Source organism: Agelaius phoeniceus, chromosome Z (genome assembly GCF_051311805.1).
Source record: "Agelaius phoeniceus isolate bAgePho1 chromosome Z, bAgePho1.hap1, whole genome shotgun sequence".
In the NCBI taxonomy this organism is placed as follows: Eukaryota; Metazoa; Chordata; class Aves; order Passeriformes; family Icteridae; genus Agelaius; species Agelaius phoeniceus.
In genome coordinates this window covers 70,940,849-70,968,350 of record NC_135303.1, presented here as the reverse complement: position 1 = coordinate 70,968,350, position 27,502 = coordinate 70,940,849, and the positions used below count along the sequence as shown (strand labels likewise).

At 40.4% G+C, this 27,502-nt stretch overlaps 1 long non-coding RNA gene across 1 annotated transcript; it reads right to left on the bottom strand.

The window, feature by feature from the left end:
• Positions 1-19: 19 nt before the first annotated feature.
• LOC143692214 (uncharacterized) lies at positions 20-27,461 on the bottom strand. The gene is made up of 3 exons (XR_013180091.1): positions 23,547-27,461; positions 10,448-10,617; positions 20-1,299 (listed from the first exon to the last, which is right to left on the bottom strand). It is a non-coding gene; the product is annotated as an uncharacterized LOC143692214 (long non-coding RNA).
• Between the last annotated feature and the right edge of the window lie 41 nt (positions 27,462-27,502).

The window sequence follows — 27,502 nt, the reverse complement described above, 5'->3', positions numbered from 1 at the left end:
CAATAATCCTTCCCAAATTTATTATGTATATTATATGATGAACATAAAGTCATAAAAATATAAGGAAATCTAATTGCTACTTCCAGTAGGTAAATCTCTCCACCTTACTTATTCTGTGTCCCCTCACAACTATCCAAAATGGCTAATTAACACTGTTGTAAGTATAACAAATGTCCATGTCTTTTTCCTCCATATAATGTTACTGTTTCTGGATTTTGTTACTAGCTTTTAGCTGTGAAATAGGAGTGAAAAATAGTTCTAGCCAACAGCAAGCTCGATTTCTTAAAAACATAGACGAGGAATTGGAACACTAAGGATTCCTGCTCTGATGTCTCTGAATTACATTGTGTTCAGAGAAATTTGGTGTAGTTGCTTATATTATGATTTTTATTTTATGTAATGAGGAAACAATTCCTAAGGACTTAAGAATTGTTTGCAAAGAAATTTGAAGTCCTTGGATGGCCAATTCCCAGTCGCCCCCCCACCTTGTCCTCTTTTTTGTGTTATGGTGCATGACATGAGAAGCATTAACACTCAGGAGCTGTCACTGGAGACAGTGGGATACAAAAAACACCCCTGCAAACCCTGAGTGCCTGTTAAAGGATGGAACCATGGCTCCCCTGGTGATCTCTGTCTCCCGGCTGGTGTCAGTTGCACCCTTGCATGCCAACAGCAAGGTGAGTGGCAGTCAAGTTCCTCAGGTATTTTAATGTATCTGCAACTTTTCCCGCTTATGCCACAGCTTAATATTATGATGCCATTAAATCCCCCAATTTATATTTAAATAACACAACAGTGATGTGATTGTAATTACTGCACTAATGGGCTTGGTGAGGGTGACAGGCGCCATATCGGTAAAGAATTGAAATAACAAAACACGTAATTTACAATTATATATTGGAATAATAACAGCAATATATAACTTGTAAATTGTGTAAGTAAAAGTGACATGGGAAGTCCACCAACTGCTACAGCACTGAGGAAATATTTTGATTTTACTCAGCAATTTAACAAATTACAAGCCAGTGTCAAAATGTATAATTTTTATTCATTAAGAGTTTGCTGACAAAAAAGCCTGCAGACAGTTTTTCTATGATGGCCCTTGCTCTCAGGAAAACAGCTCATGGCTTCCCTAGGGCAAAGAAAAAGGCTGACAATCCTCTGGCTGCACTTCATGTGGGGAACTTCAGGGATGACTTAAGTGGGAACCTGCCAGAAGCTTCCCCATGTTTGATGGAGACAGTTCCAAATGACTTCAAGATGAACCCACATCTGGCCAAGGCCAATCCATCAGCAAAGCTGGAAGCACATCAGGGATAAAATATTAAAGAAGGGGGAGGGGGGCAACAAGGCAAACTAACAGATAAATGAAAAATTCATATTTGGTTTATTTGTCTTTATCCTGCTCTGGATTGATTAGCAATAAATGAAATTAATTACCACAGTTTCGTATCAGGGAGAAAATACCAGAGCCTATGTCTCAATTATATCCAAGAGGATAGAATAGGACAAAGCAACTTCATCCCATGGATGTACTTAATTATCTCTGGAGTTCAGAGCTCGAGACTATATGAAAGGCTGTTCTTTATCGAACCAAGAAGTTCTGAAAATAAAGGGTGGGACTACCAGAACTGACAAAGGATTGTTTTGCAGCACAATATTTTTAAGAACAGTAACCCCTCAGTTTTCTGGTGAATGGGTAACATGCAGGCTGGGAAGGAAGCAAGATTGAAAAGGAAGCAAGATTTGCTTTTGTTAAACATCAGGCAGGAAAGCAGTAAAGCTGCCTGGGTTTTGCCATATTTGGGACTGAAGTATTAAAACAAACGTGAAGGCCATCAGTGTGGAAAGGTAATTCTGTTTATAATCCCTTCCTATAGGAATCCCATAATCTATGGAGGTGAATATTCTCCATTCTTCAAGGGAGCTGGAAGAGGGATATAGAAATTCTGCATTAATGTTTGCTAGAGAAATGCCCTGGGTGTGCTGTCCCTCGGTGTGTGTGTGTCCTCATCAGTTCCCCTGAAAAACATCCTGTTTCTCCAAGTTTCAAGGAAGGAGTGATGAGGTGAGAGACCAGCTCAGAGGCCCAAAGGAGGGAAAACATGCAGTGACATTATTGGGCAGCAAAAGGAGAATTGAGGAAGGGGGCAGGATGAATGCTTCCACTTTGAGAGGAAGCTTTGGAGTTGGCTCTGCGCTGGACAACTTGCAAATTCCAGCTCCTCTCAGAGCTGGAGGAGAGCCAGTGGGAGGAACCCTTCTGCTTCTCCAGGGCAGGAGATGAGGTCTGGGCCCTTGGACAGAGGCAGGCTCCTGTGCACCTTCAGCTGGAGGCACCTTGCAGAGAAGCACCGGGAAGAGCCAGGGCTGTCCCTGCACTGCTTTTGCCCGTCTCATCAGACGACTGAGGAGAAAAGGCCCAATGGGAAGCTTCTCAGAGCAAACTTGCAGCAGAAGAAGTAAAAGGGGCAGAGGCGGCCCATGCCCCTTTCTGTCCCATGGCTCCCCTGGGGTTCTGGATGGAATGTTGGGCTGTGCCCGTAGCAACCATCGTTGTCTCCTGCTCCTGCGGCCGTTGGTGGAACGCTGGTGGAGCAGCGCTGGAGCAGCAGCTGCAGGATCAGCTCCTGGGCTGTCCCTGACCAGCCGCCTTCTGCACTCAGCGCCAGACCCAGCCTCTGCGCCGACATCCTGGTCTCCTCGTCTGCCTCCAGGCATCCCCAGAGCACTTGGGAAGTGTCCAAGGTAAGAAAATCCCCATTTGCCCTCAAAGCACTAGCACAGGGGCAGGAGGCTCCAGCTGGCTCTCCCACCAAGCACGACACACAGGCTGCGTGCTCACTTTCCCCAGACGAGCTTCCACGTGAAAGCAGGGTGCAGCTTCTGAAGGAATCGTCTTGCCTCCAGGGGAAACACAGACCTTTCCATAGAGGACCTAGAGAGGTGTCCCAGTGCAGTTGCAGATCCTTGTCCACGCATGACCTGATTAAAAGTTCTTGGCACCCATTTCACTCCTAAAACTATCTTGTGCTGACCCCAAAACAAATTGTTCATGGCTGAGCAGTTCAGGGCTTCAGTGTCAACAAATCCCCTTATGCCCTGACTCTGCTCACACCCGCTCCAAAGCTTCAAACACCACAATGATGGCACTTCTCCTCTGGGATCCCTGTCGTTCAGGGCATGGGAGCATTTGACTGGGCTTGTCCTCAAACACAGGCTTTCAACTTCAAAAACCATCTGGTATCAGCAATTCTTATATACTTACATAGTTACATGGCTTATAGATACATTCTATTTCAATATCTTTATAGGTTCTTTCTTCAATGCATGGAGGGCTGGTACTACCTCATGCTCAGGGGCAGCCGTCAAATGCCATCTCCTCAAGAGCACAATCACAGTACCACAGAATTTTCTGGCTTGGAAGGGATTCTCAAAGATCACTGAGCCCAACTCCAGGGCCTGCCCGGGCAGCCTCAACAATCCCACCCTGTGCCCAAGAGCAGTGTCCAAACACTTTTGGAGCTTAGTCAGGCTTGGTGCTGTGACCCCAAGCAGCCTCTGGGTGAAGAACCTTTTCCTTCTGTCCAAGCTAAGCCTGCACTGGCACATCTTCCCTGCCATTCTCTTGGCTCTTCTCAGTGGCCCCAGGAGTGAAGAGAGTAGTGCATGGCCTTCTGCTTGCCCTCCTGAGGAAGCTGCTGACTGCTAGAGGGTCCTGCCTAGGAAATTCCACCTCAAAAAGGCGGCAATGACAGCAAAGAGAAAGGAGCTGGGACACAGGAGCTTGGGTTTTGCAATGATGAGGATGAGAAGGAAGGCTACTGACACATCCTTGGTAGAAGGATTTTTAACTGGAGCATTGTTTTGATCTCTTTCAGGTGGAAAGGAGAGGCACAATGAAAAGGAAAGCAAGAGCCCAGATTCAGCCGTGAGTTTTGGCCTAGGGTTAAAGGACAGCAAACTGGAGGAATGGCGAGGAGGAGAACTGCTCTTTCAGAGTCAGGCTGGGATTGGTTCAAGCCTGTGGGTCCACAGGAAGGCTCTCTTGACCACTTGCCTTTCTCACCTGCACCTCCTTCTTCCTTTAGACACATCAATGTTGGCAGCGACTTTCAGGCTGAGCTCCCAGAGCTGCAGAGCAGAGCACCAAGTGAGGATGAAGAGCCTGCAACCCTGGTCTGGAAGCCCTGGGGGGAGGATGACTCTGACATGGAAAAACCTGACAGAGGTAGCTTTTCTTCAAGCTTTTCTTCCACCCCTGAGCTACTTGGGTCTTTAAAAGGCTCCTTTTGCCTAAAAAGGCAGCGTTTTGCAGGCTCTGCCTCTCTCCTTGTCTTGCCCACCTTCCCATGTAGAAGTGTTAGAGGCAAGGAGAAAGAGCAAGCACCTTGCTCTCCAAACTGGTCAGGGCCGTTTGCCACTGGAAGAGCGGAGATTGGCCCCCACTTCTTCTTACAGAAGCTGCTTTGGAGGGAGAGCCAGCACTGCGTGGGCCCTTGCTTCAGCTGCCCTGTCTTTGCTCTCCTTTTCATGCTTTCCAAGCTGCTGTCTTTAGCTCCCGGCCTTTCCTTCTGCCTTGCATGGCAGCCTTTGCCCTTCCTGGCCTCAAGGCTGGGTTTTTTGTTGTGCTTGCAGTAAGAGAACTGTTGGACATGGCCAGCTCCCGTGGCATTCCCGGGGCAGCAGCTAACCTGGAGCGCGCCCTGCACTGCCTGCACCAGGCACGCGGCAGCGTTCCGGTAAGAAGTGGCTGTTTGGGCGCAGAGAAGAGGGCACAGGGAATGCAGAAGGCCCGGGCACTGGGACAGCCTTTCCTGGCTGCTCTTTGAAGAATGGTCTTAACAGGGAGCAGAGCACTTGCTGCCTGCTGGGTCTCCTCCAGCTGCATTAGGGCTGAGCCCAAATGGCTCCAGCAGGGAGAATCTCCCTCCTGGAGGCGGCGGCGGCGGAAGGTCCTGCAGCCTGCTGCCTTGTAAATGGCCTGGAGATCTGGGCTCTCTAAGACCTTTGGAGGGGAAATTCCCAGAAGCCTCAGTCAGCTGAGGCCATTCTGGCTGCAGGAGCAGCAAAATCATTAGGTCGGTGAGCAAAAGGCCACTCTTGGGGACGGGGATCAAAGGGTTGGGCAGCAAAAACTAGGGACTCGGAGCAAATCACAGTGTTGCACCCACATGGGATACAGTGGCTTGAATGTCTGGAGAGGCAAAGGAGCTGAAAGGCAGCACCTGTGATTTTTTGGCTCATTTTTAATGTGGTAGGGTGACTAAAGCCTTTTCCCTCTTGATCTTGCAGGAGGCTCTGGAGATGCTGCTCTCAGAGGGGCCTGCAACACCTCAAGGCCATCCCATGGCTGATTATCATTATGCAGGTAAGCAAAGCAGAGCTTCTCGCGCCCCTGACAGATGCTGCCGTCCCCTTCACTGTTGTAGCAAGCGTTTCTGCTGAAAGAAATTGTGCTTAACAGCAGCACAAGGTCTTGTCTCCTCTGCGGGTGGGGAGAGCACCAGCATCTAGTCCTTCAGCTTTACTTCTTTTCCAATCCTTTTCCCCGGGGAATGCCTGCTCTTGTCTTCATGACCTTCTGAGGGAGCAGACACATACACACACGTGAATGACGGCCCACGACGATTTTCTTTTGGCAGCCAGTGGAATCTACTTGGTGTGGATCAAGGGATCCGTTTACTACCTGCTGCTTTTTATTGCCAGGCTCTGATAGATGGACACCTGAGGAGAAGGAGTCCTTCCAAAAGGCTTTGCACACCTACGGCAAGGATTTTCACCTCATCCAGAAGCAGGTAAAGCCACGGGACATTCTTTACCCGAGCAGATCATCAGGAGGAAAGCTTGGTTATTTCTGGGAACAAGCACTGGGCTTCAGTCTCTCTCTTCTCAAGTACCAAGTATGTTCAAGAAGTAACAAAAGGGGACATCAAAAGCCTGTGTCAAAAGGATGCTCCTGCCTCTCCAGCCCTTTTCTCCAAGCTCTTTTGGAAGATGAAGCTTCATTCTGTCAGACTTGTCGCACAGGTCTGCTGCTGCTTCCACAAGACGCTGTGCTGGCATAACTGGAGTGAACCGGGGAAAGGAGAACTGTGCTAGATGGATTTGTTGTTGATCTGTGCATTACGTGTATTACCACCTAGCATAATACACGGTTTAATACATTGCATGATGCCTCTCTTTCCCCATGTTGATTTCATTTTACACCCTACTCCATTTACTTCATGATTTTACTTCCTAGTTCACTCCATATTCTTCTTTTTCCCCAATGCACCTGACACCATTTTCGATTCCTTCTTTTTCTCTTCACAACAGATCCAGACTAAGACTGTGGCACAGTGTGTGGAGTACTACTACTCCTGGAAAAAGGAACATAAACTTGCCAGCACTCTTGCTCAGGTGAGGGGGAAGAAAATCCAGACGTGCCAGGAAGGTCGAGAAACTGGGAGAAGGGGAGGAAAGCTGCTGGCGAGCCGAGCTAGATGCCGCTTTGCCAGGATCACATCGTCCCATGCGCTGGGAAAGGCACAGCAGATGCTGCCCGGGGCTTCTTTGTGCTGCTGCCCTGAAATACGCAATTCTGGAGCCTAACTTTGACCCAAGAAAGCAGCACCGCCACCAAAATGGGCTTTGACTCTCTACAGATGGGCTTCTCAAGGGCTGCCACCCTCGCTGACTCCAATCAGACCCTTAATTCCCCACTGCCTGCTGACATCAGCAATCCGGGCTGCCTTTGTGGATATGCTGCAGATTTTCAGGGAGTTTTTCTAGCATCCCGGCATAGTCCCCAAGAAGGAGCTGCCGGTGCTGTGGCTCCCCTAAAACTTTCCTTACCGGCAAAGAGCAATTTGGTTCACATAATGTAAGAGAGAGAGAGAGAGGGAGATTATTTTGGGTAGTAGAAAATGGCGAACCATGTGTCTACCCTAATTGGACTGAATTTAAATCCCATTCCCTAGACATTTCTGGAGGAAAACCAGAGAGAAATAGATGTTAGGCAGAAAGGCAGAAATAAGAAATGTAGAGCTCTAAATACCCAGGTATTTATCCCATATCCCACCCCTTTGGCCTGTAGAAAAGAGGAGTATTTTCCTCTGAGCTCTGGGTTGGCAGCCCGCCGCAGCCCATTGGCAAAGGCAGCCGTTTTCTCAGCTCTCGAGGGTTTGGAAGGATTTGCTTAGGCCGATAGATTTTTGTGCTGGATGCTCTGATTTCCAGCTTTCTGAGAGGGAGGAAACATTGATAAGGACTCTTTGATTTCCAGAGCGTGGGCAAAGCAAAGAGGAGGAAAAGCCCTCCCAGAAAGGAGAGCGGGGACACAGGGAAGAGAAGCCGCAAGAGGGCTCGCAGCGCCGAGTGTCCCTGCTGCCAACCGCGCCAGCCGCCCCGTTCGGCGGGAGGCCCCTTTCCCTGCGGGCAGTGCAAACGGTGCGTAAGTTCCTCCTCTTTCTGCTCTAAGCTGCGCCTTTGGACTAAAACGGGCTGACCCTTTTCAACGGCACCGCAGGGGAAGCTGGGGGCACTTGCAGCATCGCCCCTGGCAGCCGTGCTCAAGCTTAACACCCACCTCAAACCCAAAGAGCTTAGGTAAAACCCAGCCTTCACAATGAAACCTTGCTGTGCCCCAACAAGACACAGCTCATACAAGTAGGAATAGATACATCAAGGTTTGGTTTGATGCTGCTGATCAAATTCAAAAGAGGATGCAGCAAAAGGAGGAAGACTTTTCAAGGCATTGAAAGTAGAACGATCAGACTCATGGTGCTGATCAATTCACAAATGTGCCACTGCCCGAAAAGACAGAAATTCATACTCAAACAGAGATCTCGGCACTTGGTTTAATGGTGTGTACTAAACTGAGCAAAGGATGGTTTGTTTTCTATCTTGCAGGGTGTTTGAAACCATGAAGGAAAGGAACCAACACAGGAGAAGACATCGGCCTCGGAAGGAAGCACAGCCTCTCCCCAAGAAGAAAAGACCAAATTAGAGAACCCTGCAGGTTGTCCAGGGCTAGCAAGAGTTAGGCAGATTAGTTAGATAGGAATACAACTGTTAGATATTAGTTAGATAGGAATACAACTATTTTTTAAGCTTTTTGGGTTGTTTAATCTTCTACTTAGTTAGTTTACATGATAGGAATCTCCTCAATTTAGTAGTTAAGATACATTTATTATTCAAGACTCATTAGTATTATATAGATTTATCAGTAAATGTCAGAGGTTGGGTGTTGTCTATGCACTGCCTTTTGTCATTTTGCCTTTGTTGAGACCCAATCTGTCTTTATCATTAAACCAAAGTTTGTTCCATTTTGTCTTTTGGTCTGTATGAAATGACTCCAGCAATGTTTGTTCCATTTGCCTGGTGTTGCAAAGATGGCACTTGCCCTGAGAGAAGAAGCTGGGCAGGCGCCACCTCCCCCAGGCCCAGCCCCTTGCTCAGCTGGCAGGACTTAGAAAGGTGTGTCTCCTTTACTGCCAGTGAAATAGCGCTGGGGCTTCATCCTTTGATTCCTAAACATCTCAGCTGGGAGTGGAAAGGGAGGCTTTCTTTAATTCACTGAATTGGATCTAGATGAGTGGGCTGGTCTCACCATATTTTCTGGCATAAAAGCAGCGGGTTGAGTCCTTTTTGGAGCCCAGCCAGATAACTTTCATTTTGGGGGACTGATGGACCTGACCAGCTTGGAGGACGTTTCTAACCCCTCCGATTCTATCCAATTCGTATCCCTATGCACCACAAAGGCATGGCTAGTTCCGTTTCAGTTTCTCCTGAAAGGACCAGTGTCCCGCTCTGGGCCTCCAGCAATCCCCTTAGCTAAAGCCGAGCGGGTGTGATCATTATCCTCTGACTTCTCACAGCTTGGGTACTTGCGCCAAAGAAGCATCAAAGGCACTCTTTTACCGAGGCCAGCAAATGGCCCTGCCTAGCAAGGCTTTGGTGGCAGGGGCTGTGGAGGGTGGATGGAGAGGGGGCGAGGGAGGGGGCAATTGCCAGGCTGCTTCTGGGAAGCCCAGGGAAGCTTGCCCTTGTCTGATGGAGCCGGTGCAGGTGGGCTTTGGAGCCTACAAAGTATCTGCCTTGCAGTGGGACTTGTTCCAGCTGCCCCTCAGTTTGCTGGCCAGTGGGTAACATGCAGGCTGGGAAGGAAGCAAGATTGGGACTGAAGCAAGATTTGCTTTTCCTTAAGGACAGGAAGGAAAGCAGCAAAGCTGCCTGGGTATTGTCATATCTGGGATCTAGGCATTAAAATAAACCTAAAGGCTATTGGATTGGAAAATCAATTCTGTTCGTGTTAGTGTGTTAGAGGAATCTCAGCGTTTTTGTGACAAACACCTAGGTTCTTCAAGGAAGCTGGAAGAGGGACTTAGAAATTGTGCATTAACTCATTAAATCTATGATTACATTAAGGCATTTGCCGTTCCCACAGATGTCTATTCTCAAGGTTGTCATTATTTTCAGTGATCTATGTATTAGGTTTTGATACATGTTTTCTTATTATCATTGGTATTACTGTCATCTTCTCTGTATATTATACGTAACTTTATCTATTTACAAAATAATCTTGTCCTAAAACTCAATCATCTTCATATAATAGGTTAAAACAAGTTTTATTAAGTATTTTAGTTTTTGTTTATTGGAGATAGCCAATTTATTAGATTTTAAAGCAGTTCTCTTGCAGCCAGGAGAGACTTTACATTTAAGGTAGATACTCTAATATGCCTATCCTTCTGTAACAGTTGACGTCAATTTTTTTTTCTATTATATCCTAATTTCTGCTGCTCTGTATATCTTCCTGTTTTCATATGACTTCCTCAACTAAACAACTTTCTAATTTAAAAAAATTGTCGATATTAGTTATGTACTTCGAATAACAAAAATACTAATCAAATGGCTCCACACGTGAACTGACAAATGAAGAAACAAAAGACATAGCATATGGTAATTATAATAAATGGCTTAACTGAAAATTTGTAAAATTAGTATCTCATCACTCATTTTGACTTGTCTGTCTTATTTAGATGGAGATGTTCACCACTTTGCTGTAATTTAGCTTTAATAACATCTCTGTTAAGTAGATGCCTGTTGAACAGACAAGCATTATTTAAATAATGACACTTCAGCAGTGAATTATCTTTCTCCTCTTCAATTAAGTAGCTGTCCATCATATTTATCAGCTCACTAAATCATCTTTCTGTATCTTCATTATTACGTATTAGCCATGTACAATGTTAGGCCATGTAGTAACTCCTTTCCAGTACTGGGTTTGAGTCCTTTACACACTGATGGTACTGGGGAGAAGAGAGAGGATAGTAGTAACTACTCAAAAATCTGAGGATGGGTGATTTCTAGATTTATGAAAAACAAAGGCATGTACTTGACTTCTACATTAATAAAATGCTAGGTTATTATAATTGTATCTTTTGTCTACAGCTGCTTTACTCACATTGCATGCAGATCTACAAGCTTCGTATTCTGCTCCAGATTTGTCAGATTCAGGTTAATTTTATTTTGCAGTGCTCATTCTGGGATGGATACCAGGGAGAATAGGACAAAAAGTGTATGATGCTTTCTTCAAATTCTTCCATGTTACTTACAGTATATGTTTTCTAAAACCTGAAATTCACAGAATCACAGTTCAATTTTCAGTTCAATGATTTACATTTCTCATGTACTATGGATTACAAAGCTTCATATGGCTAATCCAGTTTTCAGCCAAACACATGGAGTTTAAACCAAACAAGTGAAGAAGAAAGTAACCATTTAGTTTTCATCTGAATGTGCTTTTAAATTTGTTTTTTGTTCCAGTGATTTATCACTTCAATTTTGATGAAGAAATTGCTTATTTTGTATTTTATGGCTTTATTTAAATTCATTACTATTGTGCTTACCTTGGGTAACTCTGTTCTTTTTTACCCTTTGTTTTGCCCTGATGAGATACAAGTGCATCCTAATAAAGTAATCTTTCGCCTTTCTTTTGGTTGCCCAGTCAAATTGAACGGATAAAATTCTAAGTTTCTCTAAGGTTTTATCTTTTCTTTAGAGTTGTTGAAAATTTTTGTTTAGTCTCTTTCATACCCTTCTTTGTTCACTGAAACACATGTATTAGTTAAGTGGATGGGGCCACTGGTGGTCACCTAGCCCAGCCACCCTACTCAAGCATGGTCTGCTGCACCAATGATACTCAGGATGCTGACAGCTTTTGAATATCTCTGGAGAAGGACACTCCACACCCTCTCTGGTCAACCTGTTCCAGGGCATGGCTGTCTGCACAGTAAATAAGTTCTTCATCATGTTCAGGTACAACTTCCTGAGCATAAGTCTGTCCTATTGCCTCTTGTCCTATTGCTCAGCACCACCAAGACAAGCCTGGTGCATCTCCCTGGCACTTTCCCTTCAGGTACTGATGGACATCGATGAGGTCCCCTCCCCCTATTTCCTCAAGGCTGAACAGGCCCAGCTCCCTCTGCCTTTCCTAAGGGAGATGATCTCTCAACCTGCTGGCAGTGCTAAGCTGTTGCTAATGCCTAAAGTAATTAATTTTTTAAAAAAATCACATTTTTTGTATTCATAGCAGAACTGAACATTTTAGTCCTGTAGGTACTACTGCTTTTAACTACTTTCATGAAATGCAGCCTAGGACTCCACAGAAATGACAAATTTCATTCTAGTTGTGTAGCAAATTATTTGACTTTTCTGTTTTATGTTTTCCCTTTATCCTGGGATTTAGAATGCCTTCAGTATATTTCCCTGTCTTTCTTCCTCTTGTTTCCAAGAGTTCTGAAGTGTACCATGACAACATATTCCAACAGTTCTTCAGACAGATGGTCAGTTATAACAAAGAGAATCCACAAATGTGTCTTAATTTTAAAAATAGTATGTCTCTTCAATTTTCATGTCCTTTTGCTAGGGCTAAGGTCTGTTCCAGAATCAATGAAACCAAAATTACAGCTCTCTCAGGAATAGATTTCTTATTAATTTTTTTAATCGTTTGGTTTTTTTATAGCTGTTTGTTTTGCTGCAAAATTGTTTCCAAAAGCATTAACATCATCAATTGGCATACACTTCTGTACGCACTGAGCAATTTCTGGATTTCAAACGAGGTAGTTCATTTCTAAAAGTTTAGCCAGGCTCAGCAAAGAATACCTGTCTGTTAGTTCCTTGCAATTCAAATACAAATATGAAAATACTGTTCATATAGTCTAATAAATGAATAAAGTAATGCATTTTTTCCCCTGAAATATACAGTGACTACAGTTTTTCAAGATTTGCAATAGGGAGATAGTAAGTTAAGGTGGTAGAAGTAGTGATATTCTCCTCATTGAAGAGATATTTTTCCAAAGCTAGTTTTTGTTCATAAAGAGATTAGTTATATGCATTTACATGAAGCAAATTACTACAGTATCTCTGGTAATTTCAAGATAAACAAAAACAAGAATCAAAGAAACAACTTACTAAGCAATCTGTGCAATAGAAATATTAACCATTAAGTAAGTAGTGAAAAATATCTTAGATTTCTCCTTTTAGGCAGCCAAAAATAACAGCCTAAATGGGATCCTGCCACTTACTGAATTGTGCATAGTTAATTATAAAAGCTTGGAACCGTAAGAGTGAAATTCAGTCTTTTTACAACTAGATCAAGGTCATGCTTAAGAATAATCTAGAAGTAGTGCACTGCAGAAAGGCAGTCCTGGAAGAGAAGCAATGAGCTTCATCCTCCAAGAAACACATCTGAAAATTTTAGATTAGTGCAAGTCAAATAGTTGGATGGAAGAGACAGATAAATTTAAACATGTGACACACAGGACCATTTAAGTTCTTGCAAAACAGAACCAGCGCCTTGAATTTCATGCTTCCTGACAGCAAAGACAGCAAAGTTTATTTCGGTCACATTTGGAAGCTGTGTATTAAAATTAATACCCAAAACTTCTGAGTGGTTTTTACTGTCCCAGATAAAGTGGCTAAAATAGTTTAGCTAACTTAATCCACCCTTCTGTAATCATTTTTCTGGGATAATATAAATTTGTACTATTAAGTGAAAGAAGAGGTGGGGCTTTTTTCACTGCAAGTTCATTAGCTTTAACTTCAATTTAGTTAACATTTTATTATCAAAAAGAGACATCCAGTAAACAATAAGACAGTTTTAAAAACTAAACTTCTGAAGTGAATATCTATCACTATTAGCAATACCAATCACAATTAACTATCACTATTTACTTGGGCTCTTGTGAAAAATCTTAACAAACCATATTCTGTTCTCTTCTCCCTGTGCTGAATGGCCTAAATTATTCTATTGGTAATTTTCTGGTATCCATTACATTTTCTCAAATGAAAGCTGCAGTCAAGAGTAAACGTCTCCAGTTCTATATAAAAGTTTTCCCACTTGAATCTGATAAGCACAAACCAGGAGGTTTTTCAGGAGCTCAACTAAGTTCTGCTATGTTTAACTTTTTTTTATACATTGTTATGTTAAAACATCAAAGGCTGTATATTGCATAGTATTAAACTTTACACACCTAATTTTAAGGTAGGAGAGGTCAAGTTTGAAATAGTGATCCCAATTCATCATCCCATTATTTTCCACTGGTTCTACATTCTTCCTTCCATCCATTCTACATCCATCTACCTTTTTGTCTGGTGCATTTTTGGTACTGAAAAAGAAATCCAATTCAGCTCAAAATAAAAACTAACCTGGTTTTGTAATTCCATTGTGCTTCAGTTTCCTGGTGCAATTTATTATATCTGATATCTATCACATAACTATAAGACTACTTGCTTCACGAACAATAATCACATATCCTAGGCACACTGAGGTATTCAAAAGCTAATTTAGGTAGCTGCAGTTTAGGTATTGTTCTACATGGTACTCTATTATAGCATATGACCCTTCTATTAGGGTGCTCTTGCTTTATGTAGTAGAGAACCAGGATGCCAGCTGAACTCCAAACCTTGTTACTAAAAATGTGTCAAGTGGGTCAGTCAGGATGTGAAGCTAAAATAAAAGAACCACTGAGAAACTGTTCTGTGGTGTCAGATCTGTGCTCACAGAAGCAGTCTGCCACCTGAAACACATATTGTTGTAGCAGTACAGATTTGCTCCTTTTGGCTTCTCACTGCTTGGGGGACAGGATAGAGTGTCTGTGGTCTCTCTGCATGAAACAGCCTGTCACAGTCTGGCTGATAAGAAAAGTGGTTCACTTAAAGTCACACCCAGCTCCTGTAGGCAGGACTGGTTTTCCTTAGAATGGACACTTTTCCTACCAAATCTGTTACCAGTTTGTGCTGAAGGAGGTTCCTGCAAACACCCCAAAGTAAAAGGATAGCATTTTACTGTGAAAGTCTGTCTCATTCTGGCTTTTGCTGCTTAAATTCCTGAAGTATTAATACTGCATTAACAAAACATATTTGGATTCTTCATCTTGAGGGTTTCTTAATTTGGAAATATGAGACTGCATGAGCTGGAGTTTTTCTTCAGTTATTGTTCCAAAATGGGTTTTCTTTTATGTGGAAAATGCTGCATGTATATGAAGAAAGTTATTGAATTAACATAAGCTAGTGTTATAATGTTCATGTTCTCACTGATATGGAATAGTATTGCAGAGATTTCTCTGGATATTACCAAAAACATACTACTTGAAATCAAATTTTCTTCACTTTCAACTTCAACGGCCTGTTGGAATACAGTGAATGGCTGACAGGCAATGAATGTTACAAGGAACAACAGAAGGCTAACTTTTTGGTATGATTGGTATTTTGCAGTGTGTGAGACAGCAATTATAAATCATCTACCGTAGCAAGGATTATGTACTCACAGCATCAGGGATTATATAGCAGGGATTATGTACTCACAGCATCAAACCTCTGAGGAAAATTTACCTGATAAAATTCAGCACAATGACATCTGAAGAAAGTGGATGCATTGGATACAGGAATCTGCATAGGACAGTGTTCACAATGAAAATGGATTATCACAAAAGAACAGCATACATTGATGATCCATTGGAAAGCGCCATTACAGAAAAATTTGAATTGTGACATAAATGAGAACAATTTATGCATAGGATTTCAGAAAATTAATGGCAAGTAATGACATAAAATTTGACTCCTTTGAATTTCAGACTCCTATAATTCTCCATACAACAATTTTTCTCACTGACAATACAAATAAAATCTTCAGATACTAAGTAGAAATAGTGATTTGCGGAAACAAGATATCTGCCATTGACTGCATTCCTGAAAAGGCATTACAGGCCACAACATATGATAAAGTAAGTTCCCATTCTGAAACTCTCATTCATGTAAGCAATCCTTGCTCATATAAGTAACTACAAAAAAGTTAGTGTGTCTTCTAATGAACATATACACAAACCAGACCCCACTATTCTGGTCATCCCACATCAAAAAGAGACCTAGAATGAAAAAGATTTGAGTCTGTGTAACACACAGGTCTGTGGAAAAGTATGTTTAAAGCCTACACTGATGCCTTTTTTAAAAAGCAGTATCATCTTTAGGTAGCTGTAAGAAGATTAAAATACAGATAATATTTTGAACATAATGGTTAATTTAGGTCGATATGCAAAGCAATGCTCATATTTGCATTTATACAAAAATCTTCCATAATCACATCACTAATAATCCTTCTTCTATGCAGCTGTTAACCAGGGAATGTGCTTGTTGTCCCTATGGAAATTAAGTAAAAGTAGCATGTTGCTTTTTCTTCATGATATTAAGGAATGGAAAAGCTTTCACAATGTCAAAAATTCAAATATATAAGTGGACTCAAGTAATTCTTCCCTATGACTTCTTATTAAAAAACCTCCAAACCATATAATGTAAACTAATATGCAAAAAATGTAATAGTGTTTAAAGCCACAGATATGCGTGGCTTTTAATCAGGTAGGCTTTTCAGTCTTGTCTTTTTAATCTGTTTAGGCTGGAGAAAGGAAGAAATAACTAAGAAAACAGTCCCAGCCCACAGAGAATGTCACTAGATTCAGCTCAGGTCAGGTGAATGCCAGCAACATATACTCAATCCTACACAAAGACTGTTTCACTGTGCTTACTCTGATCTCAAAATTGCATGTAAGTGCATATAAAAATATTTTGTCAAGAGAACAAAATATTGACAAGACACTGCATTCCCTGTGAAGCCCCAGCATCCCCTGGGCAAAATAAATAACCCATTGTAAATAAATGCTGAGCTACTCCCATTCTCCACATTACATCTTTACAATTAATCTCATTTCTGTAAATGTATTACTACATAAAACATACAAGAGGAAATTAGCAACAGCTGACTACCCCTTATCCTGAAGTATAAAAGCTGACTAGTTATGTTAAGTATTTGATGGAATCAAATGTTCCATGTGAAAACATCTACCTCTTGTGCCCAAAGTTGGAACTGCCACAGACAATTTTTATTAACCAATCCAGAATAAAGCTATTATTATTATTATTATTATTATTATTATTATTATTATTATTATTATTATTATTATTATTATTATTATTATTATTGTTGTTGTTGTTGTTGTTATTTCACTTCAATGCTGATTCATACTAATAATATAGTTCTTCATAGTGTAAGGATAGTGTGGATCTTTGCACAGTTCCTTTTCTCTCTATGGACTTAAAAATCAGGGCTCAGTGAGGGACAGGGTCTCCTATGGAAGAAGGCCACACCAGGAAATCACCACGTAAAAAAAAGTATCAAAAGCACAGATTTCTAATATAATTAAGTTAAATTAGATGCCAAAGCTAAGTTCATTTCAAAAATCTTAGAGTAACTTCAAGACCAAGAAGTACCTGATGAATATGAATTTCTATTTTGCTGCTAGAAGGCTTAGAATTCTGATTTTATTCAATGTGGGTAAAAATCAGTAAATGGCATCAAAATCTTTAGAGAACCAGATTTGGTGTCTTTAACCTGGTGTTTGGAGATGTTGGCAGGGTTTTGTATTCTGTATTCCTCCAACCCTTCTTCTAAAACTTCATTTATAGGCAATTTATTTCTGACTTTTTTTTCTGTTTCATAAAGTTTTCATACTTTTTTTCCCTTATTACTTTAGAAAAGATTTTCTGTACTGCTTCTATGTCACAGTCTCAATTAAAAGAACATCAGAAAGGCCAGAGTAGGCCAGAAGAAGAGCTCATCTCTTAGTCTCCTGCCTTCAAAAATGAGAGATTTGAGATTTCCCCCGGCCTTCCTTTATTTTTGGTATCAAATTTCTAACTTATGGGAAGTTGATTGCCACTCAGAGAAAATAAAAAGGGGAAACAACATACAGAAAAAAAGGAAGAACAGTATTGATGTAAGTCCAAAGCAGTGGAGAAGGGATGGACTTAGATAGCCAAACTATTGAGTACCTATATAGCTTTAAAATTATACATATTGTTGTTTCAGGAAGCCTGAAAGTTCATCTCCACTTAGAAGAGTTTTGCTGGTATACTCTCGTCTGATATATTGCCTGAATTCAGACACACTTCAATGCATTTGCAAGGACTTGGGTAAAAGTATATGTTCCTTTAATTACCAACTCTGCTTCAATTAATTTTTGCTGAAAAATATTGAAGTCCTCAATTCGTTCAAAAAGCAAGTATATAAGTATCATAGAATCATTAAGGTTGGAAAAGACCTCCAAGATCATAAAATCCAACCTTTGACCAACCACCACTATGCAAAATAACCATATTACTAAGTGCCATTTCTTGAATGTCTCCAGGGATAGTGAATTCCCACTTCCCTGGGCAGTCCATTCCAATGTTTAGCTACTGTTCCAGTGAAGAAATTTCTCCTGCTGTCCAGCCTGAACTCTCCTGGTGCAACTTGAGGCAATGTCCTCTCATTCTGTCTCTTGTTGCCTGGGAGAAGATACCAACCTCCACCTGGCTAAATCCTCCTTTCAGTCAATTGGAGAGAGAAACAAGGTCTCCTCTGATTTTCTTTTCTCCAGCATAAACAATATGAGCTCCCTTAGCTCACCTCACAGGACTTGTCCTCCAGACTCTTCACCAGCTCTATTGCCCTTCCCCAGACTCATTCCAGGACTTCAATGTCTTTTCTATCATGAGGGGCCCAGAGCTGGACATAGCATTCAAGGTGTGGCCTCACCAGTGCCCAGTACAGGGGGACAATCCCTGCCCTGGCCCTGCTGGCCACACCATTGCTGATCCAGGCCAGGATGCCACTGGCCTTCTTGGCCACCTGGGCACAGCCTGGCTCATGTTCAGCTGCTCTCACCAGCACCCCCAGGTCCTTTCCAGCCACTCTGCCCCAGCCTGTGGAGCTGCCTGGGGTTGTTGTGACCCAAGGGCAGGATCCAGCACTGGGCCTTGTTGAACCTCACACCATTGGCCTCAGCCATGATCCAGCCTGTCCAGATCCCTCTGCAGAGCCTCCCTGCCCTCCAGCAGATCAGCACTCCCACCCAGCTTGGTGTCACCTGCAAACTGATTGAGAGACCCCTTGTCCAGGTCAACAATGAGGGCATTAAACAGGACTGGCACCAGTACTGGTGGCTGGCCATCAGCTGGATGTAACTCCATTCACCACCACTCTCTCAGCCATCTACTCATCCAGCTACTTTTTTACTCAGGAAAGAGGAAAAAAAGAGTAAAAGAACACCCATCCAAGCTACTGTCAGCCTCTGCAGGAGAATGCTGTGGGAGAGAGTATAAAAGCTTTACTGAAGTCCAGGTAGAATACATCCACAGTTTTTCCCTCATCTATTCAGTAGTCCACCTGCTCATATGACCCAAAACTGCCAGAATTTAAGAAGTGTTCAGATGATGCTCTCAGCAGAAGGGAAGTCTTGGTGTGACTTGGCCTCAGAATGCTAAAAAAACTGCTTGGAAACTGCAAAAGGAAACTGCAGTTTGGTCTTTGTCTCCCTCTTTTCAAGGAATTGGACACTATATACTAAGCTGTATTAAAGAAATGCCTTTGTCAAAGCAGAAGGAAGGTGTTTGGCACCCAGGGTGAAGTCTCAATGCTTTAACTTTCTTCAGTTCCCCCAGTCCCAAATCTAACTGGACATATGCATGGGTAAGGTTGTGTTCTCTAATGCTCAGCATTATTTCTGCCCTAAAAGCAAAGCCTAATACACAAAGCTCTGCTGAGGAGAACCAGATGCAGACCACCCTGGTCATTGTGTAGGTGTATTCCCTGCTGTCCCAAATGGATTCCTCACCCCACTCCTATACCCTCACTATTTGGACTAGTGTGCCAGATTTGTCTATGCTACATGCTCAATTTTGCAGTTTCAAAGTAGTTCCTTTTCCTAGACTCCTTTTAAATGTCCTGGTAGACATACTCCTTTGTACAACACTGACCATTACTTTGGCTTTGCTTATTCCATCCTTTTATTTTTCTAATAGAATAATTATTACAAGCCTTGCTTGTTGTGAAGCAACTCAGACCACTAACAAGCAATGTTTTTTCTCTGTAAAACACTTTTCATTTTAACATTATTCTCTGTAAAAACCATTTTTCTCTACCCAGCAGAAAAGGGTAATGGAAATAAGCTGTCTTCTTTCACTAGCATTTCATGACTCAGTCACTAATGATAAAAAGAAAGAAGAAATGCAGACATCAAAGGTTATGGAAGCAGTCTTTAGTAGAAGTTTAACCAGTCCCTTAGATAATATATGTGCTAATTTCTTTTGTGCTTCACACAATTATCATTTTTCAGCTGCTGAACTGTGTTATAGAAGGAATAGCTACACATTTATCTAGCTGCAATAGGAATAGTGAACTGAAATACATAAGAACAGATGCACCACCAAAGGTCTATCTAGCCTCAAAGACTTCTAACTATTACCAGAATCAGAGTCTTATGGAAGAATATCAGAATGAGAAGACTGTATAATGAGATTTCTCTGTAATAAACTTGTGGTTCAGGAACTTCCCAAGCCAGCAATGTTTCAATAACCTTTAGGTTCAATAACCTTTTCTTTCATGATTTTGTCTTTTTCTTTGAACTCATGGAAACTTCTGCATCAACAGTACTTCTGGCAACTATCAAAGTACATATTCAGCTGTGCTGTAGAACAAGTATCTCTTTATTTTGGACCTACAATCTACTGGTTTTATATGATAACTCCAAGCAGATGGGATAATGAGTCACATTCCCTGTGCAATTCATGACTTTATAGATATAGATCATAAACCAGAATGATCTCTATCAAATGTCTGTTTTCTAGGCCACAGACTTCTAGTATATTCAGGGTTTTTCCTCTCATATATAGGTCATTCTTTATCTTGATCTTCCTGTATCATTTCAAGTTTTGTTAAATACATCCTCTGATACACTGAACAGGACTAACTACGAATTTATTTAAATGAAGCCTATGATCTAAAAAAGGCTTCGGAATACACATTGAAAATAGTTTCAACAGTAAGAGCTTATAAATTTGCATTACACTTCCTTTATTTTAGTCCTTGAAATAGTAAATGAAATAAATCTACTTTTCTCATCTATTTCTACATTCCTTTTTAAAAGTACAGAAAAATATGTATTTACATGATTCAATGAGAGTAAAAAGAATAAGTATCAGAGACGTAGTCAGATATTGCTATTAAAAATTTCATTTAAATTATTTGTCTTAATTTATATATTATTTAAACATTTTTATATATACCATTCCATTTTAGTAGTAAATGCAATTAAAAGAAAGATAATTATCAACTTAATAATAATGATCATAAAGTTTATTAAAATAATATATTTTAAAAGGAAATTTTTCATACAAGTGACTACAAATTCTCTATAATTTGCATTTCCTACATTTTTTTTGAGAAACAGGACATGTTGTTGAGCAATAACTCTTAATCATAGGAAAAAAAACTTAACACTTAGTTAACTAGATACATGAGTTAGCTTTTGAATCTCAGTTGTAGGGTCCTGAGAAGCCCTTACCTCATTCTAGAACAACCTAGAGGTATTTTTCAACAGAACACACAATTCCATGGCCTTGAGAATCCAGGTTAGGAATGGCTGCTATTCAGATGTGACTGAAAGGGGAAGTGTCTGGCAAAAAAAATTGCTGGTTTGTCTGGTTCTTTTCCCCCCTTGTCTGAAATTATCTTCTTTGTATCTACTGTTATTTCCAAGATGTTATTTCAACTTTCTCATGCCTGGTGTCTGCCAGGAAAATAATTTATTGACCTTTTCACCCCTTTAATATACAAGTGTACTTGAGTGTAGCAATTGCTTAAAGACCTTATTCTCAGCCAGGTCATTATGTTCGTTCTTGAAACTATTTATAAATTACCATACATTTAAAAAATTTGTTAGGATAAGTAATGCAAGTGTTTCACCCTTAGGAAAATGTGAAGAATAACCATTTTTTAGCATTACACCTTTAATTTCTCCCTTTGATTCTCCTGCATTAAGAGACTATCCTATGTTTCTCACACAAATTCTATTACAATCTTGTTAAGAATTTTATCTTCTGTGATCAGCATCTGAGTCACCAGAGTTTTCTGAAACTTCATTCTTCTTTTTTGCTCCTTCCAGTTTCTAAAACCAATTTCTGCTTTCTCTTATTTAATTCCATGTTCCACTTTATATTTTGTTTTAAAAAACATCAATACCTCAATTAATCAGTAACAAAAGGAATATTAGGCATAATGTGAGCCTGCTACTGAATAGAACAGGGACCCCAGTGACAGAGGTTCCATAAAAAGTAGAATTACTGAACTTCTATGCTTCAGTCTTCACTGCCAAGGCCATCCCTTAGAAACTCTAACCCAGAAGATCAGGGAGAAGGTTTGGAAAAAGATGGACTTTCCTTTGGTTGAGAAGGATTAGGTGAGACCATTTAGTCAAACTTAACATCCACAAGTCCATAGACCCTGACAGGACATATCCATGAATGCTGAAAGACCTGGTGGACAGCATTGTGAGACCATCTTTGAAAGGTCATGGAGATCAGGAGAGATGCTGAGGACGGGAAGAAAGCAAATGTCACCCTGGTCTTCAAAAGGGCCAAGAAGGAGGACCTAAGAAACTACTGGCCAGTCAGTCTCACCTCAATCCCTGGGAAAGTAATGGAGCACTTCATTCTGGAGACCATCATTATCCACATGGATGATAAAAAGGTGATCAAGAGTCATCAACGAGGAGAAATCACATTTGCTCAGCCTGATTACTTTCTACAATGAGGCAAGTACCTCGATAGATGAGGGGAAAGTAGTGAATATAGTCTACCTCAACTTCAGCAAGTCTTTTGACACTGTCTCTAATGACAGGCAAACACAAGGTCCTGCATCTGGGGAGAAACAACCCCAGGCACCAGCACAGGCTGGGCCTGACCTGCTGGGGAGCAGCTCTGTGGAGAAGGACCTGCAGGTCTTGGTGGGCAAGAAGCTGTCCATGAGCCAGCAGCATGTCCTGGTGGCCAAGAAGGCCAATGGTATTCTTGGGGCATTAGGAAGAGCATTGCCAGCAGGTCATGGATGGTGATATGGCCCCTCTACTCAGCCCTGGTGAGGATACAGCACTCCAGATGTTCTGGGCCCCTCAGGACAACAGAGACATGGAGCTCCTGGAGCTGGTCCAGCAGAGGCTATAAAGATGGTGGGACTGGAGCACGTCACTTTTTAGGAAAGGCAGAGGGAGATGGTTTTGGTTAGCCTGAAGAAGCCTGAGAGGGGATCTATTGATGCATAAGTATCTGAAGGGAGGATGTAAGGAGGGTGGACCAGGCTCTTTTCAGAGGCGCCAAACAATAAAAAGAGGCAATGGGCAGAAACTGGAACACAGAAATTCTACTTGAACATGAGGAAGAACTTCTTTACTGTGAGGGTGCCTGAGGACTGGAATAGATTTCCCAGAGAGGGTACGGAGTCTATTTCTCCAGAAAAGAGATTATTCAAAAGCTGTCTGCACACACTCCTAAGTACCGTTGGTCTAGGGAAACCTGATTGTGTAAGGAAGTTGGACAAGACGACATTGGCCCTTGCCAACTGTATCCATTTGATGATTCTTTCTGATTCTGTGATCTCCTTAAACAGGTGCTTTTCTGGCTTTTTTTCCCTCCATTTGACATGACACATAGTGTATGCTGCAGAAATAAGGTGTTACTTTTGAAGGGTATTGTGCTCCAGCTACGGAGGAAAGGAGCATGCTATATTATATATTAATTCCACATCAGTAAAACCTATTCTGGTACCACTGTAATCTATACCAGGACTAATGCATAGTTGACTCCATGCCAAGAAAATCACAATGTGCTTACAGTGTGTTTGTAATACACTAGCCTCCTCTCTGCCTATGACCAGTTGCTCAAAATTGCCTCCTTTCTCTTTTTATTATTCCACATACTGTAATTGCTGCTTATCCAGCAGTAAATTGAATTACAATCTCAATCTCAAGAACTGAATAGAGGTTCTTTAGGAGAGATCTAAGATGACTGGAAGATACAGAAACACTCTGAGAAGATCTTATAAACATGTTGTTCCTTTTATTAATATTTATCTCTTTATTTCTGCCAAACAACTCACTTGCCTTTAGAAATCAAACATGAACACAAATATATATTACCTGTACTAGTGTAGCTTAAAGGTAGAACATGGAGGATGTGCAGGTACACAAGCAACACCAAGGTCGAAGTCCTTAGTAAGTGTGGCTTGACTTGCTGTAAAATCTCAGGATCCAGTAAGACACTTGAATTATTCCAACTGTCCAGGCATGTATTTCAAGAGCAGCCTAACTCAGTGGAGAATCTAGATAATGGCAGCACAATAAAGAAGAGATGTTATAATAAGCACATAAACCACGTCCATATGCCCTCTTCTTAAAGTCTTTAATCTAAACTAGATTAAAGAGATCTTTAAATAAATGTACATTACAAACTGTAACTATGAAACTAAAATACTAATTAAGGCAGTTATGTTTCAGTATAAATTGTTTATCTGGGCATAAGGTTTTAAAAAGTTATTTCAGCTTCATTACTTAAACTGGTTAAATATTTTGTTGTAACTGCAGACTCCATGCTTCTCTAGATTAAGAAAAGGTGAAGATAAATTGGCAAACCCAAGCCTATCATTGTTTCACTAATAGATCTAGGAGGAAACCTAGAATTTATATAGAAAAGGCCAATCAAGACTGAATCTGTAACTGGTCATTTCTTCAGAATGATAGTTATGACTTGCTGGGTTACTTGAGAGAATCCACCACACCCTGAATTTCTTCTCCTACTTAAATCTGAGAAAAGGCCAAATGTTTACATTCTTCAGGAGTAGGGTTTTTAAAATATAGGATATTATGCAATAAACATCTGAACACAGTTTTTAACATTTTAATCCTATTATTTGAGGTCCGTGAATATTTCTGTCACAGGACTAATGGGAAATTGTTGGCAGTTGATTTAGGTTTCCTGCTTTGATATCATATTTGATGGTATGATATTTAAATATCTGGGAAGATTAAACAATGGAAAAATAAATAATATTTTTAATTACAGTGGAAGTTTTGAAAACTGGTTCACCTTCCATTTTACATGGATTTTAATCACCATCAAACACACCAAAGGTCTGATATCAGTATGAGAGTATCACAGCACTTAGTCCATTGGAGACATTTGTATTTCTGTAATACTTTTTAATATAATCCCAATCTTTTTAATTCCAAGATGTTCTCTATCCAAAAGTAATACTTAATATTGTTTCCAGTTCTACTAGTACCTATTTTGCATGTTTATGCTTCAAGAAATTAAAAAGAACTCTACAACTGAAGAACTGTTTTATTTTTCAAATGTTTCTGTTTTGCGTTCTATGTTTTTGCTTTTTGCCTTCTACTATCCTATTCATCATTTAGCTAAAATCATCATAACCATTTGAAGGAACATTAACTGATGAAGATAAGATATATATTGTATAATTTTAGAGTTTACAGAACAGCTGTATAATAAAAAGAATAAAAGATAATTTGAAGTATCCTGATTTCAAGAGTTGATAGGTGAACTCAACTTCTGTGGATAACATGGTAGCCAGTCCTGCTAAGAAGGAATAGAGAACTGGTACTTTTGGAAAAACCTCATTTGCTTTTATTACAGTCACAAATCTTGATTCACTTGGAGGGAGGCAGATTAAAGTGTTTTTCAGGCTCAGGACTACTGGAAACTGAGTTCACGCCTCAGATTGAAAACCCATTATGTCAAGTTGGAGAAAGAGTTCTTGGTGCTTAATTTTAAAGTAACTTATTATGCATCAGGTTTCTAGATCACTACTGAAAGAAAAATTGTATTACAAGAAGTTTGGATTGTATCATTACTTACCCTTTATCAATTACACTTACAAGACAATACTCTTAGACATTTGTGTAGAATCTGCAATATCAGTATATTTTGCATACATGAGAGTCTATTAGCAACATACAGAATATGAGCAAAGCTTTTAGTAGCTTGATATTTCTCTTATACAGAACTTGAATTCCATTAAAAAACAATTTTCAATACATCTCATGTCCTTTTCATGACAAATAACATACTAGTAATCTGAGCCACAAGAGGGCACACAATAAGCATTTGGCAGTCCAGTGGCCACAAATATATATAACTTTGTAAAAAACACTGCAAAGTATCTTGTGTAAATGTTTCAGGAAGCCTAGAAAATTTTTGTTTGTTGGAACTACAAAATTACAGCTTGTTGAGCAATGTAAATCTTTTTCCCCTCAAAAGCATATGTATGCATGACTTTTGATGAAAATGCTTATGTATTTATCCATAAAAATACATCTTCTTTTCCACTGAGCATTAGAAATTATTTCTCAGCGCAATTAACTTCTAAAAGCTGTGTCCATGCTTATATGTGTATATGCTTGCATGTCTCCACATATTGTATAGTTGTTAGCTTCTGTGTGAGTGAAAAGTAAGAGACCATGTTAGTACCAGAAACTAGATAAGTAGATTTGTAAAGATGGTATGAATAAAGGAGATGAAATAGTTTCAGAAAAAAAGCTAAGTGCAAAACAGAAGCAAAAGCTTTCTATGTTCTCTCTTTCATGCCCTGTCTGTTAATTTTCTTATGCTGTACATAACTTTGAAATATATAATGCTGTAACCAATGAATGTAAGTGGAGAATTTAGATCTGGAGTCATTTGTGTTCCATGATTCTGTAATTTTGACATAATTGCATACAGGTATGAATTCAATGTGCAAGTACCTTATCACTGCAGGGTGATTTTGAAGACATAATTTAGACAGGAAAAGACAATTCATTGAACAGTTGTGGCATACTTCAAACCAAAACTAGATCAAGAACTGATAGCAAAAGCTCACAGCTAACATTCCTTATAGGAATTTTCAATTACACTTAGTAAATCTTCAGGTAATATTTAAGTGAAGCTCTGCATTACTGTTACTATTTCCTTCTCTCTTCATATCACAGTCCCACGTTCTTCCACTTCAATAGCCATTTGTCTTACTTTTGCCATTTGTACGCCCACGAATCACTCTGACAAATTCTACAACTCTATTGTTTTATTTTTCCATTCACTCTAAGAATACTTAAGTAGTACACATAGTAAATACTACATAGTAGATATACATGGTAAAAAAACCTACTACTTAAGTAGTACACATAGTAAATACTACATAGTAGATATACATGGTAAAAAAACCTAGTTTACTGTACTTAAGGAGCTTTTAGTGATTATAAAGCCTTATTTTATGAATTTATACAAAGAAGTAACCTCTTTCCTGAGAGAACAAGTAGACAGTCTTAAATGAAACTAGAATAGATCTACCTTACAAACTGTTGACTTGGCCTCCTATAGATTACCCCTTCCTACACTCTCTATGTGCCTGGCACACAAATATAAGACATAGCTAGCAACATCTTCATGTAAACAAAACCATGTTTGGAGTCAAAGTTCAAGTGCTGTCTCTGTTACAATTTGAAATAAATAGGCACAGTCTGAAAAACAGAGGCAATTTCTAAGGACTGCTGACAGGAATTCTCAGATCTTTCTGTAGAGAGAAGTGGGTGTCCATTTTTGTCTGGTTCAGACCCAATTCTCCACAAGCCTACTCTGGTCTTTGATGCTTTAAAAATCAGAAGGTAGAATCCTCTCTGGCTCTGTATGACTGAGATGTGTCTGCCTCAAATCAAATGACAGGATGAGTACCAATAGTTCCTGTGACAGTTTATGGTAGTAATAATAACGTATTTCTCTCTACTGGGAAAGAAAACTGTCATGACTGCTACTGTAAACAATGCAAAAGGCAGAACAATAATCAAAGTCTGAAAAACCAATAGGCAAAATGGAGATAGTCAAGAATATTCACACTGAGACTTTCCCAATCTAAACCATGACTTTCAAAAAACAGTTCTACACAGGAAAAAAAGCTGTGGGAGATCATAAAAAAAATTAAAACACTGGAACCTGTAGAAGGCAGGTATTGAGGAGAGCTACCTTTACAGCAGCTCCACACTCTTAACAAATCCTTTACTGGTAAATCCTTTTATAAAAAGCATTAAATAAAAATATAAATAAA